We start from the raw sequence: 16340 nt of genomic DNA, 5'->3' as shown, positions 1-16340 counted from the left end.
CCTGGTAGGTCTGTGGTCTGGGAAGCAGTCGCATTCTTACCCATGGAGAATGGCGATTCTCTAAGCACTTACTAATCACCTAATAGGTTTCAGGAACTGCAGGCAGTGGGCCAGGCACTGCGGTCGGCTGAGTGACAAGACTCACATGAATAGTATATGTATTATGGGAGGTACCCAGGGAGGGTATGTCAACAACAACATATGCACTTCCCTAAATGGCCTGCTTATGGTAGATATTCACTGCCACTGTCTTTCTTTCCAGTTAGAGCTGAGGGTTCAAATGTAAATTCTCATGAAAGATGGAATACATCTTACCTGTGTTCAGCACCTCTCAGCTTACAGACCCATCTGAGATTTACAGTTTGTAACCTCACAGACGCAGAGGAGGGCTCGGGATCATGGGACACAGAGCTGACATACCAGAGTAGCATGGAGTTGGAACCAGAAAGAGAATCCAGATCTCACGAGGACAGCCCAGGTTTTTCTCAGTAAATTTCCCATCAATTGTTGCCCTATAGAGGTTTTACAGGTGACAGGTATGAGGTGTCTGAAGAGAAGGAAACATCATGGAGGATGTAAGAGAGAACTGAAACAAGCACCGAGGCAGGAGTGTCAGGGCCACGCTCCACAGGTACAGTGACTGCTCTGTTTTTGCACCAAGGTATTCAGACCATGATCTTTTCATGATTAATGAATATCTTTCCTTATTTCTTTTCTAGGTAAGTCAGGTTCCGCGAAGGTGTTACTTGCTGAATGGATCTCCTTACGCCTCCCAACAATGTGACAGAATTTGTTCTCTTGGGACTCAGACAAGACCCACACTTGCAGAAAATAGTCTTCACCGTCTTTCTGTTTACTTTCCTATTTACCCTGCTGGCCAGTCTGCTCATTGTCATTACCATCTCCCTCAGCCCCACACTTTCAACTCCCTTGTATTAATTTTTCAATTGTTTGTCTTAGATGCCTCCCTCACTTCTGTCACAACCCCCAAAATGCTCATTGACCTGCTGCATCAGAGGAAAATCATCTCCTGGGGTGGCTGCCTGACCCAGCTCTTTTTGGAACACTTCCTGGGAGGCTCAGAAGTCATCATACTGGTTGTCATGGCCTATGATCACTATGTGGCCATTGGCATGCTTCTGCACTACACGACCATCATGTGACAGAGGATCTGCCAGCTCCTGGTGGTGATGGCCTGGACTGGGGAGATTGTGCATGCTACTCTGCAGATTCTTTCTGCAGATGACTTGACCTTCTGTGGTCCCAATGTCATTGACCACTTCATGTGTGAGTTCTTCTCACTGTTGAAACTTGCCTGCAGCGACCCCTACAGGCTTGGAGTGGCGGTGGCAGCCAACAGTGGGGGCATGTGCTTACTGATTTTTTTCATGCTACGCATCTCCTACATAGTCACCTGAGCTCCCTGAAATCCCATGGCTCTGCAGGATGGCACAAGGCACTCTCTACATGAGGTTCCCACTTTGCAGCAGTGGTGCTCTATTTTGTCCCTTGTATTTTCACCTACAAATGTCCTGTGGACACATACCTGGTGGACAAGTTGGTGAGTGTGTTCTATTCAGTCCTTACTCCCATGTTAAATCCCATCATTTACACAGTGAGAAACTCAGAAGTGAAAAATGCCATGAGGAGTTTGTTGAAGTAGAGAGTAACTTAGGCTGTTCATGATGCCAAAGAAATAATGATTTACATAGGGAGGATTATACCTGTTGAAAATTGTGAAAAAGAAAAATTAAGGAAGTTTGCAGATCACTGAGAAAAAAGGCCTAGGAACTAGCATTTCTTGACTATTTAGTAATGGGTAGGCATTTATTCTGATAACTTGTACTTTACCAAGACTTCAATATTCATGGTCGTAGCTTCTTAATAGAGAGAGAACAATCATCAACCCTTAGTAATGATTGTAGCATATGCTTTTTTCTCCAGAATCTTCCTGTTATGTTACCAAATTCTTAGTATATGTTACTTGGATGAAATTAGCTTTTCCATAGGACCTTCATCTAAGAACTCTTGTTTTTGCTTAGCCTTTGGCAAAACCAATAAGGGATAAAAATTCTTATACAGACACACAGGGAAGGGACAGTTGCTTGAAAGAATCACATCTGATTTTTTTATCCCTTCTTAATGAATTTACAAAACCAAAAAGAGAAACATACACAAATGGAGGAAAGAATAATTCAAAATCCATCTCTAATTCTTTTCTTGGCACAAAAGTAGCCAGAAATTTTGAAGTTACTCTTTTTATATTGAAGTATAGTTAGTTTACAGTGGTTCAGTTTCTGGTGTTCAGTATAATGTTTCAGTCATACATATCCATAAATGTATTTGTTTCCATATTCTTTCCTAACTATCCCTATGGCTCACAATTTGTCATGAATTTAAAGATTTTTTTTTTCAGTGTAAATACTTGTGGAGCCATTTGAAACAAGAAGGGTAAACTTTTTTTCATCCAAATTCAACAAAAAATGAATATAGTTAGGTTCCAAAGCTATTGATCTGTAGGTCTGATACACATTTTTACGCTAAATGAACAACTTAGTATCTATCAGGCATATCCACCTCAGTTGTTTCATCCACATATTAAGCCTGTTGTTGCATTATTAATATGAACATTTTACACTGAAGCACATTGAAGCCAGAGAGGTTTCAGTAACTTACTTGCCTTTACTAATTTACTTACACACGCTTACCCCATATAGTGTGTCAGGGACTATTACAATGAAATGCACCTTCTTTTCAAAAGTTTCAGCTACAAACTTGCAATCTAGGTCTTAAAAACTCAGTCTTACTGTCTTTCAAGTGAAACACAATTGTCTGTGGTATATTTAGGTCTATATATAAGAAAATTGTATACAATACAATTAAAATATAGTACTCTGCTGGCATCAATTTCATTCATTAAACTTTCTGAACTTATTACTTCACATATTAAACAAATATAAAGTCAAGGACCTCACTCCAAGGTTCTTCCTCATATTTTCATTATGTAATTATAATAAAGGTCATCCTAAGGGTTTTCTAAAGACTCAAGTCATTACACTAACATGAATTTAGTCTTTATGGTGGAAAAGAAATAAAGAAATTTAGGACTAAAATGAATCTTTACTTTGAAGTATTTTTAAGTGTATTGTGAAGTTTCTTCTATAATTGAAAATTAAAGGGCAACTAGAAGCGAACTACAAAAGCTTTTCACACCATGTTTCCCATCTCCTCTATAGCACAAAAGTTAGAGTTATCCTGTGTTCCTAAAACATTTTTGTCTTTGGGTCATTTTTAAGAGACAACAACATTCATGGTCTCTGGGGGCTCAAGGAGGACTACAAATATCAGCATTACAGGATCTAAGCCCTGTGTACATTTCTGATCTTGCTCCTTGCCACGTCATGCCGGGATCATTGTGTCCCATCCATTCTGGTATTTCATAGTTCCTTGGAAATGCCATGGTATTTCTTGCATTAGAGTCTTTTCTCTCTAGAGTCTTCATCCCACTGATCCTCATATGGCTGTTCCATTTTGATCATGTTTTGTCAATTATTGGTGCTCATCAGTATTAAGCTTATTAATTAATATATTTCATAACATTTCCTAAGAGAACCTCAACAGAGTTCAAAGTCAGCTGAAACATTACCTGCTAATAGAATCCTTCTCTGACTATCCAATATGAAGTATGTTCCATGAAATAAACACAGCCTTCCATTTCCACAAACTCTGTACTTATGGCCAGTTTCTGCCTTTTGGTTTTCCTTTGTTTATTTTTCATTTTATTGATTGCCTTCTTTTTTCCCACATAACCACTTGAATTTGGCTATTTGAATTTGGTTATTTGGCTTCTTGTATTCTATAATCATTCAACAGGTATTTATTGAAAACTAAAACAAATGCCATGCATAAATAAAATTTCCTCTTTTGTAGTTGTCCAATCTAGACAGAGATAGAAATTTAAAAAATCCAATGATAATTATACACAAATAACTTTTGGTCATTGTTACTAAGGAGACAAAGAAGATGTAGACATAGAGAGTAATGGTAAGAGTAGAAGAATCATTGACTTGACTCATGGCGGGATGCTCTCTGAGGGAATGCCAATCTCTTAACCTGGGACCAGAAGCTAGAGACAAACAACCACTTGAGTAGATGATGACTTGTTTTCAGAGAGAGAAGCAACAGCCCTGAGGTGAGAAAAGGCTTTATCAGCTCTAAGGGCAGACGGAAAAAAACCCAACATTTCTGGTACATGGTGAGGGGTGGGGGAAGCACTCAAGATGTGGTTGGAGAATTACAGGTAGCAGAGAGATTAACTAGGAGATTCTAGGACAAGTCAGGAGGTTCTAAGGGCAATGGGAGGCCAAGGAAGGATGTGAAGCAGTAGAGTACCATAATCTTTCCATTTTAAACACCCTAAATCATAAATCACATTTATATTTTTAAGAGATCCCTCTGGCTGTTGGTGGATAATAGTTTTACTTTTTACATCTTTCAAAAAGAATGACTTCTTCTTACAGGAAATACGTGATTTGCTCAGCATGTGATCACTTGCCAACCGAAGGATTTCCTTGTTTCATCCAGTTTTCTCATGGCATTTTTCACCTCTGCATTCTTCAGGGTGTAGATCAAGGGATTTAACGTGGGTGTGATGATGGAATTGGATACAACCATTGCCTTGTCTATGGGGTAGGTGGCCACAGGCCTCACATACAAGAAAATGCATGGCACAAAGGACATGACGACCACCATGAGGTGGGAACCACAGGTGGAAAGAGCTTTGCATCACCCTTCAGAGCTGCAGGACTTCAGGGAGCAGAGGATGACCACATAGGAAGTGATGAGGATAAGGAAGATGGCCACACACATCACCTCACTTTTGAGGATGACCAAAAGGCTCAGGATGTGGGCATCCATGCAGGCCAGTTTCAACAATGGAAACAAATCACACATAAAGTGGTCTATGACATTGGGGCCACAGAAGGATACTTGAAAGATGAAGAGAAGCTGTATAACTGCATGGAAAAATCCCTCCAGCCAGGCCCCTTCCAGCAAGAGGCAGCAAACCAGACTTCATGATGGTCATGTAGTGCAGCAGCTTACAGATGGCCACGTAGAGTTCATAGGCCATGACAATGAGAAGGATGATCCCACTCCACCAAAGAAGTGCTCTGCAAAGAGCTGGGTCATGCAGCCTTTGAGAGAGATGGTAGTGCTCTCCGAGAGGGAGTCCACAATCATCTTGTGGGCAATGACAGAAGAGAAGGTGGCATCCATGAGGGACAAGGAGGTAAGAAAAAAATACATAGGGGACCTCAGACTCTGATCTGTGACCATGGTTACCACAATGAGGAGGTTTCCCAAGATGGTGAACACATACATGATTAGAAACACAGCAGAGAGTATTTTCCTCAGCTCTGGATTCTTTGTAATGCCCAAAAGGATGAATTCAGTCACATTGTTTTGATTTTCCATGTATCAGACGATGATATAAGACCCAGTTGAGAGTTATAAACCTGAAAAAACAGCATACCATTTATAATTAGTGATTATTTGGCTTCATGTATTTCCAGGATCTCGGGGAATTTATGTTTTCTTCTTCTTCTTCTTCTTTTCCTTCTCCTTCTCTTCCTCCTCCCCCTCCTCCTCCCCCTCCTCCTCCTCCTTCTTCTTCTTTTTCTTCTTCTTCATTTATTCACCATCTAAGCATTTGTCCTTTAATAACATACTAAATAAAGAGCTTAAAAGAGAGCTAGTTCACTAAGGCTAGGATCTCCCCAGGCCTTTTCTTCTCTCTCTTTAAATGGTGCTTCCATGTGAAATACATTTTTCCTCCTTTTATTGTTATCATTTATAGCCAACATTTTAAAGCACCTACTTTGCTCCAGGCACTAGAATAACCCTAAGACTGACTCTTTTACAGATGAGGCAACTGCTTCTCAGAGAGTTCAGGAAACTTGATGAGGGCTGCATAGCTAGTGGGTAGCGAGGCTGGAAAGTGAGCCACATTTTCTGACTCTAGAATCAGTGCCTTCAAACATCAGTATTGCTTCTCTAGTAATTACACTGTGAGTTTATCATTTACCAATCTCCATGCTAAGTATGTTACAATGTATTATCCTGTTTTATCTTCAATAAACATGAAGTGGATTATTCTTCTGGGTTCTTTTCCAAGCAATGTGACAATTTTTCATAATTTTGTGCTATGCTCCTAAACATGAAATGATCAAAATACATTGAAAACCAATGATAATATCATTTCTGACTAATAAAGTGTCCATTGATGAAAATTACAAAGTATGATGATTCAGCAAAGACCCAGGTCACAATGTAATTGACTCAAACCTGAATCAGTCCAGGTCATTCCTTTCAGTTTCTCTGTTCCCTACATGGAGCAAAGGACTCTGGAACACAGTAGTGACAACAATTCAATAATTAGACTCACTAACTGTGCTGCCAAGCAGTGTCAAGTATGATGCAGGTATTACCTCATTTAAACTTCATGGTACCATATGAAGTGGGCACTGGTACTACACCGATTTTAAAGAACAATCGAGGTCTTGTCAAGTTAAATCTCTTTCATAAGATTATACAACTAGTGTGCTACAGAGCTGGCATTTTGATCACAAAGCTCAAATGCTTAACTGCTATTTTCTGCCCCTGGAAGAGAGAAAAGATTATGTGGGGTTTCAGGATAGTTACTATGGCAACCTAGAAGAAAGTTACAAAGAAAACATACTTTCTATTTGTGAGATATCTAAGCAGAGGTGGGCTGCCTCATCTCAGGAATTTTGCAAATAGCGTAGCTTTACATTGATCTTTGGACTGTATCACTCTGAGTGATGAGAGGTCAGCCATGCTATTCCACAACCCCACCACCACCTCCACCCTGTACACAAAATGCAGAGTGTCCACAGTAGACTATGGGAGTAAAATTTTATTCATGTTACTTAACCTCCTCCTCTCCGTCCCAGCTCGAGAACTGAGATTATTCTTAGAAAAGCCTTTGTGCATCATAAGGAACACTGGCTCAGGAGTCAGGAAGGGAGAAGTGGGTCTTATCCCAAATCATGTCACTAACCTAGTCTATTAGTTTCCTCACTTGCATGTAAGGATGGTTCCCTAGCTGAGTAGCAACAGAAGGAACTCTGTTCTCTTCATACACAAACATTCAACTCTTAATTACATTCATTATTTATGCCTCTGGGTAAGATTTCCTTAAAGAGGTGATTCATTTCATGCTAAAAAAAAAAAAAAAAAAGGAAGCCAGGGCTCTAAGTATTAACTCATGCCCCATCTGCTTGGAACTTACAGTGATTCCTACCTGACATTCAACATTTCTCTCCAGAACCCCATCCCTTAATTATTCAACTTTATTTCTGTTTTCCTTACTTTATTTATTTCACTGTCATCCCACTCACTTCCTGCCAGTCTCATCACTTCTTTTCACATCTGCCTTTCTGTGTCCAGGGAACATCACTGGATACAGATAGAACAAACATACCCCTAAATCACAGCCAGGCCACTGGCAGGCTTAGTACATAATCTCAGCCTCCCCAGTCCTCAATTCCTTCAGCAGTGCAATTAGTCAAAGAGAAACCATAGATAACATGTATGCATTGCTTATTGTTTGAGAAGAATCTACACAGGTTTTTTTTTTCTTCCTCATTTAATTACCTCAAACAGCCAAATGATATAAGTATTATTATTGTGTGGATTTTCTGAAGCAGCTACTGAGCCTTAGAGAAGATGTATGGCATCCCCAAAGTTTCTTGGCAGGCATGTGATTAATTCCAAAGCATACAGCACTAACTACTGTGCTTTCAGGCTCCCTAGGACCTACCTCCTGCCTCACAGAGCTGCTGAGAAGGTCAAAGAAGGGAATGCATATGAGAAAACTCTGGAAAGCAGCCTACATATGTTTTTCCTGACCATATCCTTATGTCTGTAAGTTCTAGTCTTCCTTACTGCCTCTGTCCACTCCTTTCTACCAACCAATCCATCGCTGGGCTTCCCAGATGATGCCTTTCCCCCCAGTGCCTGCACCCTCACCAGCCTGAATATTTGTTCCACTTACTCATGAAACTTTTTTTCTGTGTATGACTGCTTCATGTTGATTTCATGTTTCTCTTATTTCCATAGAGGCATGTTTAAGGATTGCCACTCCTTTCATATTTCTCAGAGTCCTTCATAAATTAGTAAGGAAGCAGTGGGATCAATACAACCCAAGACATCTTATCGACTAGCAGGAAACTGAAAGGAGCTGAAGGGCACTGGTAATACTGGTGCCCCCTCTTCTCCAGGTTTGAAAACAGGTCTGTTATCACAGTCTAGTTGCTGTTTCTCTGTCAACTGGGCATAATGATGCCATTTACTGGCTGTTTTTGGATAATCTCTGCTTTAGCCAAAACCAAGAATGAAACAGTGCCTGGAGCTTCAGTCCAGTGTTGAATCTCAGCATCAGCTGCACTCCTGATAAGTCCTTTCACACTGGTCAGCAAGGAGTTACTTTTTCAAAGGCTGTTCAAGAAAAGACAGGAGCAGTTATGACAAATGCTTTTCTTTTATTTGATAGTCTTCTTCCTTCACTTTGCCCTCATTACTTGAGTAGACAACAAATATTTTGAAAATTTTCCAGAGGTAATCCATTTCCTTAAATAAGGGCAGAGCTGGTAAATTTTAAATAATTACAAAGGAAATCATTGTAAAGTAAATAAGTAAATCAAGAAACTATTAAATAAACAGTGTTTTAAAGCTAGATCTTGTCTAAGAGAAAGGAGGACTAGGGCTATTCCCAGCAGAGAGAACATGGGCAAAGGCCCAGCGGTGGGGCTGAGAGACACTGTGCAATGAAGGCCGGAGAGTAAGGGCCTTGACTCACATACACAAGCTCCAGTTTTGATTCTGGACCACTTTCAAGCTATGTGATTATTTTGCCTCTGTAATTTATTCTTTCAGCTGTATATTTGTATCTATAAATATTGAATTTGTATATTTATGTATGCAATTTAATAATAAAATTTTACAACAGGTACATATATACACTGTACATTTTAACAAAAAAAAAGTTACCATGGACACCACTCCATGTCAGTTCATGAAGATTTATTTTATTTCAATTTCTGCTATTTTAACAATGCTGTAGTGACAATCATTTCATGTTAGTGTGTCTATCTATCTGTATAAGTTTTTGTAAGGTAATTTTTTTTTACAATGGAATTGCAGAATCAAAGACTATGAACACTTTACCCTGAACAGGTATTGGTAAATTCTCCTCTCAAAATGTTTTCCCCACCAATATTATATCAGAGACTTTGTTCTTTCTATAAATTATTGTCTTTCTTTTTTATATCCACTCTTTATTTTTTGCTGTTTATTATTACTTTTTTAAATTTCACAGTTACTTATTTTTTCAGTTGAAGTAGAGTATTTCTTATTTTAAATTGTAGTTGTATTTTATAGTATTTTTCTTTTATCTTTATAACTTTATAAGAATGCATTGTATAGTCAAAAATAATTCAGAAAAGTTATTCAACAAACATTTAAATTAGTTTCATAGATAAAAGAGAGTGACAATTTTTTTTTTGATTCATCAGTATACCCATTTCAAAATAACAACTGTGGTAACTAGCTAGTCATAGAAAGTGTCACTTCCTTGAGATCATAGAGTTAGTGAATGGTGTAACTTGGATTTGGATTCCAGTAACTCTGAAATTGAACTCTGTGGCTTGGCTTTCTCATTTCTGCTTGAGATTTATAGATAGATAGATAGATAGATAGATAGACAGACAGACAGACAGACAGACACTATCTATATATACACACAAATACTGTATATATAAATACATGTATACTTTCTCCAGTGACCACTTGAGCAGCTGGATGATCCCAGTGCTTGCATCTGGATTGTCAATTTTACGTGTAATTAATGGACCTGTATCCTATAGAACTCTGTGAGCATTCTAACTCAATAACTAGATTTATCACTGAAAGGCTTCAAAACAACTCCTTCACACAAATATCTTCCCAGTACTTTTCTTCTTTTGTAAACCTAAGGACTAGTTAATAGAGTGCAGCTAACTCAAATAGAATTTTTCAGAATGAAAATGGCAATAATTTTGTAATTAAAAAAAAATTTAAGGTCCACAGTAACTTATTAGTGTTTGCCAGGATGCTCCTAAGTTACTTCCCTGGTTAATGTCATGAAACCAACATTATCATCGCTGTCATCACCACTGCCACCATCATCATCATTGTCGCTGTCACTACCATCATTCTTATAGGTAGATCTACTTACAACTAAATTTAGTACTTATGTTTTGATACATAGAGAAATGTAAAATTTCAACCCATTCTTAAAGCCATCAAGTTAACATTATTACTGACTAAATATAATACATTGTAGAAAAAGTAATACTTTAGTTTTTCTGTTTTGTTTTATTTTCTTAACCAGAGATTAGAGATCAATAGTAAGAAAGAAAAGAGAGAAAAGTCTTGGGATGTAGGAAAAAGAAGAGGAAGAAAACAAATAGAGAGTGGGAAACAGATGTAAACTCATAGGGAGAAAGTGGAGACATAAAATGAGGGCAGAGGAGGGAGGGAGAGAGGGAGAAAAGGAGAAAGGGAAAGAGAGAAACAGAGCTTGAGATAGATAGATAGAAAGATAGGGAAGTGAAATTGGGATAAAGGTCATCTGATAATTAAATACTTCACCAAATAACAAAATGATTCCTAGAGCTTAGTTTTAACAGTTGGTTAAAAATGACAGATTGTGGCAAATAAAGATTCCAAAGTCATCTCAAGTCTAACCTAAGATCTTACCAAACTCAATATTCATTCATGTAAAGTAACATTAGAGAGTCCAAGAGTCAGGAAAAACTATTCCAGCTTGGTTTTTCTCATGAGGGTGGCAAGCTGCCCTATATAATGATATATCGAATGTAAATGAAGTAAAGGTTATCCAATTATTTCTTTCTGGTCAAATTTGTAGAGGTAGGATTTTCAATGATTTCAAAGAGAGATTGAAAACAGAAGTCTTAAGTATTTATAATCTTAATGAAGAAATAACCTTTCTGATTTATCAAAGGATTTCCACTCTCTCCAATTACAGATAATTGCTAAAAGACATCTAAGTACAGTGCTTACCATAATAATTTTGTGAAGGAAAAGCCCAGCTGGGCTAACGAGCTAAGTCACAAATCTAAGCGTGATAAGTGTCGGTTTACTGATCCAAGTTCTGCTGGGCTAACTCATAAATCTGAAGTTTAGTGTCAGTTTACTGGGCTAACAAGCTAACTCGTAAATCCAAGCTCAACAAGTGTCAGTAACGTGATCTGCTCCGAATTGATAAGCTTCAGTGTACTGGTTCCTTGCTTTTTGTTGTTTGAGCCTTATTGGCTAATAGCCCCATACTTGTAATTAACCCTATAAAACCTCATGTGCATGTCTTGGAGGTGCTCAGAGCTTCGGAGCAGAAGCCCCTCTAAACCCGCTGGCGTAATAAATCTGAGTACTCCAACCCTCTGTATGGTGCTTGTTTCTTGGCTGGCCTGTTGTTTATGTAACATTTCGAGTCCCTTCTTGAATCCTAATTGAGTGTATTCTTAGATCAAATAGAAATAGTTTTCTTTCAGCTTCTTAGAAGCTTCATTATAAATGTAATGTTTTCCATTGGGTGATGAACCTGGGCTGTAAGAGGTCAGAGTGGCTGTTCCAGCAGCTGTGACAAGGCACAGGCTGGCATCATTCTAATCAGCCCCCTTGTGGTTGATTCCCCACTGACGGAGGTGCTAATCCTTAATCCAGTAAATTTCCACCTTCCTACTTTAATATGGTGCTCCCAGGAGAAAGAAAATCACCCATAACTGAGACCAGATCAACATGCCTCTCCACAAGCAGAAATCTAGATCACAGAATTAACCACTTAATCATTTATTTCTGCACCGTGATCTGTATTTTAATTACGGAATGGCCACACATGGTCTCGTCCAACAGAGCCATATGCGTCTTAACACACATTGTTCTTTTTCAAGCTTTGGAAAATTTCTTTCTAAAGCTACAGTAGTTATTGGATAATGACTGGTATCCTTGAGCAATTGCATGACATAAGTAGAAAGCGAGACTTGGTTCCTTGAAAGAATTCCTAACCTATCAAGATTCTCTACCTTGAGGTAGTCATACTGACTTCTGTTACATCCTAGAGTCCTATTACCTCCTGATTTGCTGTTGCCAGTTTTTTACATTGGTGTCTCATTCATGATTATTTTAACTCCTCCCGCACTAAGCTCTTGATACATTTCTATCAGACTCCCATTTTTCAGTTTGATATTATTTACATACTTGCTTATGCTCTGGGTTAAATGGTAGTTTTTTAATACCTCTCCACTGCTGACCCTTGACTTGCCTTTGGTTGTATTTCCATCTCCCAGGTAGGAGATGACTAGCAGATGGTGAAGAGTAGCCAAGAATATAGCATTTTCATGGAGAAACACAATTGCCAAAAGTTATGGATGATGAAGTACTACAACAATTTTGTCATAATTTTCTAACTCTCTGGTCAAATTATTTGTAATACTGAAGATGCCACTGAAGTTGGATTAACAAAATACCTACAGAAATTTACACAACAACATAAAAAGCTCTATTTTAGTCTACAGGCCACTGAACTAAATGAAGTTAAAAGATATGAATTGAAACACTTTAACTGTTACTTAGCAGCTGTGAAACACTGGGTATACATATATTACTAATTTTCTCCAGGTCTCGTTCATGGGTCTGTTGCCAAAAGCTGAAAGAAGACGGTCTCTGCAGTTATCACCTTACAAATCCCTTAGGTGCTCATACAAAGGGAGGAATCTAATTCTCATCCAGAGACCAAGCTCTAGGGCATGCCGGCAGCATGGCTTTTAGCATCCCAATGCATTCCAAAGTGAAGGTAGGTGGAATGGAGCTCGAGAGAACCAGTACAAACTGCTAAATACCAGTTTAAAATGCAGACTACAGCTGTTCACAGGAAAAAAAAATCAGCTTTTCACACAGGGCTATATTTAAAGACTAATTGTTTCAAGGTATCTCTGAAGTAGAAAGTGATGTCATTGGTTTGGGATAGAGGAAAGAGAATAAAGTATTGGGATTTTAAAGAGAGAGGAAAACGTGGAAATATTCCTCTAGCAGATATGGTCCTGTATCACTAACAGTCCTAATAGCCCTTTATTCACTTTAGAACAATGAGAGTGTAAATGGATGGTGGAAATGCAGTGTGATGGTCTAATAGCATCAAAGTCTCACTTGAGATCTAGGTCACGATTTTAAGAGGAATTGGTTAGTGTGGTCCCAAAGTAATGGGACCACAGGATGAAGCACAATTGTAGGTTGAAAATTCACACAGTCCATTAGCGTTTTCTGAAGACAAATCTACAAAATTTCTAGGTGAAGTTTGAAGGAGCTGGGCTTAGCCTACTATTTGACTTGGGCGCCAACTTGTGGGAAGATAGCTTAAGGGCCAAGTTAACCAAAGGGGTGTTGGAGCTACAGAAATTATCATGAATGGGTTTGCCCTTAATCTGTGCAGGGATAGGGTTGTTTGGCATGTTCCCTACCTGTTTAGAAGATCTTCCTGGGGATTGATATTTATCTGATAAAGGACTTGATATTTATCATTGCATCAGCTTAGCTTATTGGTCCACAGATGTGACAAATTCCCCACTTCAAAAAAAAAAAAAAAAGTATTGTCAACTCTTTAGAAATATGCTTTTCCTTTTCCCTCCAGGTTAAGAGTCTTTGTTTCTGTTTTCCTCTGAGAGATCTGAAAAGTGTTGTGCTTCAGTTAAGAATTCTGTAAATGGTGTATTTGGCAAGTTCTCCAAACAGATTTCAAAACATCTTGAATCTGGCAGAAAGCTGCTTCAACTGCCCTGGAAATATTCTCTAGAGCATCATCTATTCCTGATTTTATCCCAAATATTTATAGTTAACTCTTCCTATAATAGGAAGTTTCTTCTACTTTGTGTTACCTATAGTTGCAAATGTGGCTCAAATTAGTTTTCATGGGATAAATTGTTAAAGTCACTTTTCTCTCACAGTTTCATTTTCCACCTAGAACATGTTACAATTCCAGGAGTGCAGGGCTGGCTCATTTAGCTTCTGCCTTTTGATGACATTTCAAACCTCACAGGGCAGAATGGTTATAGAGTGACAGATATCTGACGAAGTGGGATTATTTCAGTGTAGAAATGCCCCATTCTTTAAATATGAGGGTATTGTTGGATACATTTCTCATATTCCATGAGGCTTTAAAAATTACGATACACTCAAACTTCAGCCTGATTTGGGGCTGTTTTATAGGGACCAGCACATTTAACTTTCAGGGGATTTAGGAGGGTAATTGTGGCTATATAGAGGGGCTATTTAAATTTGGGGTTTCAATATTGGGAACATGGATAGAATAGCATTAAATGGAAACTTATTTGAGACAAAAATTACATTTTGCAGGAAGAAAAATTGAGTTAATGTTGACTTTTTTCTGACAGAAATCTCATCACTTGTGTTTACACACTTACCGCTTTGGGGGCTTTCGTTGCTTTCAGCAGACTTGGATTCCCATCTGGTGTTCTCTTCTGACTGGAGGACGTCCTTAACCTTCCCTGTACTGCAGTTGGGTTTTTATGAACTGCCTGGCTTCTGAGTATCTGAAAGTCCTTACTTCACCTTTGTTTTGAAAACTATTTTTGATAAGTATTGAATTTTAGGTGGACAAGTTTTTGTTTGAATACTTCAAAGATGTTTTTCCGCTGTCTTTTGACTTATATTATTTCTGGTGAGAAGTCTACTGTAAGTTTTATCTTTATTCCTCTGGGCATAAACTGTACATAAAGTTTTTTTTCCCCCTCTTTGGTTGCTATTAACATTTTCTCTTTATCACTGCTTTTGACCAATGTATTATAATGCATTTTTTATTATAACTTTCTCCAAGATTTTTTGTGCTCGAGGTTTATTGGATTATTGGATCTGTGGACTTACATAATTTTTATTAAATTTGGAAAAAATGTGGCTATTATTTTTTAAAATATTTTTCTGTTGCTTTTCTTGTTCTATTTTTTTGAGGATTTCAATTACTCATATGCTAGGCAGTTTGAAAAATTTTCATAGCTAACTAATATTCTATGTCCTTGTTTTTCAGTTTTCTTTTCCTTTGTTTTTCATTTTGGATAGTTTCTATTGCTGTATTTTCAATTGTGAAGTTTTATATTCTTATGGGTATGAAGCCCAAACTAGTCCAGGTCCTGTGTGAGTTCCTGGAATTATTTCCTCTCAGATCACTAATCTTGCCTGACATCCTGAAGATACCCAACATCCTGACCATCTCAGCTCGCCACAAGTTCACCTGCATGTTAACCAGTCCCCCAGTAAAATAAGTAATAAGATACTTTTTAACCATGCCAGTTTGTTCATATTGAAAAATAAATAGACAAACTATGGGCATGGTTTTTGTCCAGGCTTTGACAACTGGGTTGAGAGCAGAAGTGCCCAAATGTATCCTGAATGGCATTTGCTTCCATTCCAAGAAACTGCGGGCCCTGAGGTTAGAGTTTGCCAAAGCCAAAACCAAAATAAACAAGAGCAAACTAATGAAGATTCCAAATCTAATCAAAGTCAACTCCAATCTAAGAACACATTTCATTATGGATTCTTACTATCTAATTATGGGATGTTGGGGGAGGCTCTGATTCCATGTTCCCAGAGGCCTGGATCCCCATAGAACTGATTCCAGATGATCACCCATGATAAGTGATGTTTACTGTACACGTTTACCATACACCACTAATGAGTTCTCTTTACCATGCACCACTGATATTACAGTGACTTCTCTACCGACTCTGGTGTGCTAGCAGCCTTCTCTGATAACACAAAGCAAGACTAGAAATCTTGGCGATTGTTCTTCAGTCATATTCTAGTATTTGGGAACTCTAGGTCAGTTCCTGCTGAAATGTAGGAGGATCATTTTGTAAATATTTATGGGCACTAGTAGTAGAAGGTAAAGCATCCAGCATCCCCTGGTGGTTCCATGAAAAGCTCATTTTCCTCTCCTCTAAAGACTGTATTTTTAACCTGAACCATCGTATTTCTTTCTTCTTTTCCTCCTTCCTGCCCTTATTCTAGTAACTTTATTCAACGTGTCATTAAAGGAATTCCCCAAAATCCCTCCAATGGTCATCACTCTATAAAAATGATCAAAGTGAACAACAAGTAAAAGTTTTTAAAGAGAAATTTCATATACTTTAAGGGATTTTGCAGGTGTGTGTGCATGCACACACACACACCAAATTTACAGAACTGTGGAA

The 16340-nt window shown here is 38.2% G+C and overlaps 2 pseudogenes; one reads left to right on the top strand and one right to left on the bottom strand.

Moving 5' to 3' along the window:
- Positions 1-753: 753 nt before the first annotated feature.
- LOC141576199 (olfactory receptor 4C3D-like) lies at positions 754-1663 on the top strand (annotated as a pseudogene).
- Positions 1664-4536: 2873 nt separating this feature from the next.
- Positions 4537-5475, bottom strand: LOC141576081 (olfactory receptor 4C6-like; annotated as a pseudogene).
- Positions 5476-16340: the final 10865 nt, after the last annotated feature.

Source organism: Camelus bactrianus, chromosome 36 (assembly GCF_048773025.1).
Source record: "Camelus bactrianus isolate YW-2024 breed Bactrian camel chromosome 36, ASM4877302v1, whole genome shotgun sequence".
NCBI lineage: Eukaryota > Metazoa > Chordata > Mammalia > Artiodactyla > Camelidae > Camelus > Camelus bactrianus.
The sequence above is the reverse complement of the archived record's forward strand: the minus strand, read 5'-3'. Positions and strand labels throughout refer to the sequence as shown.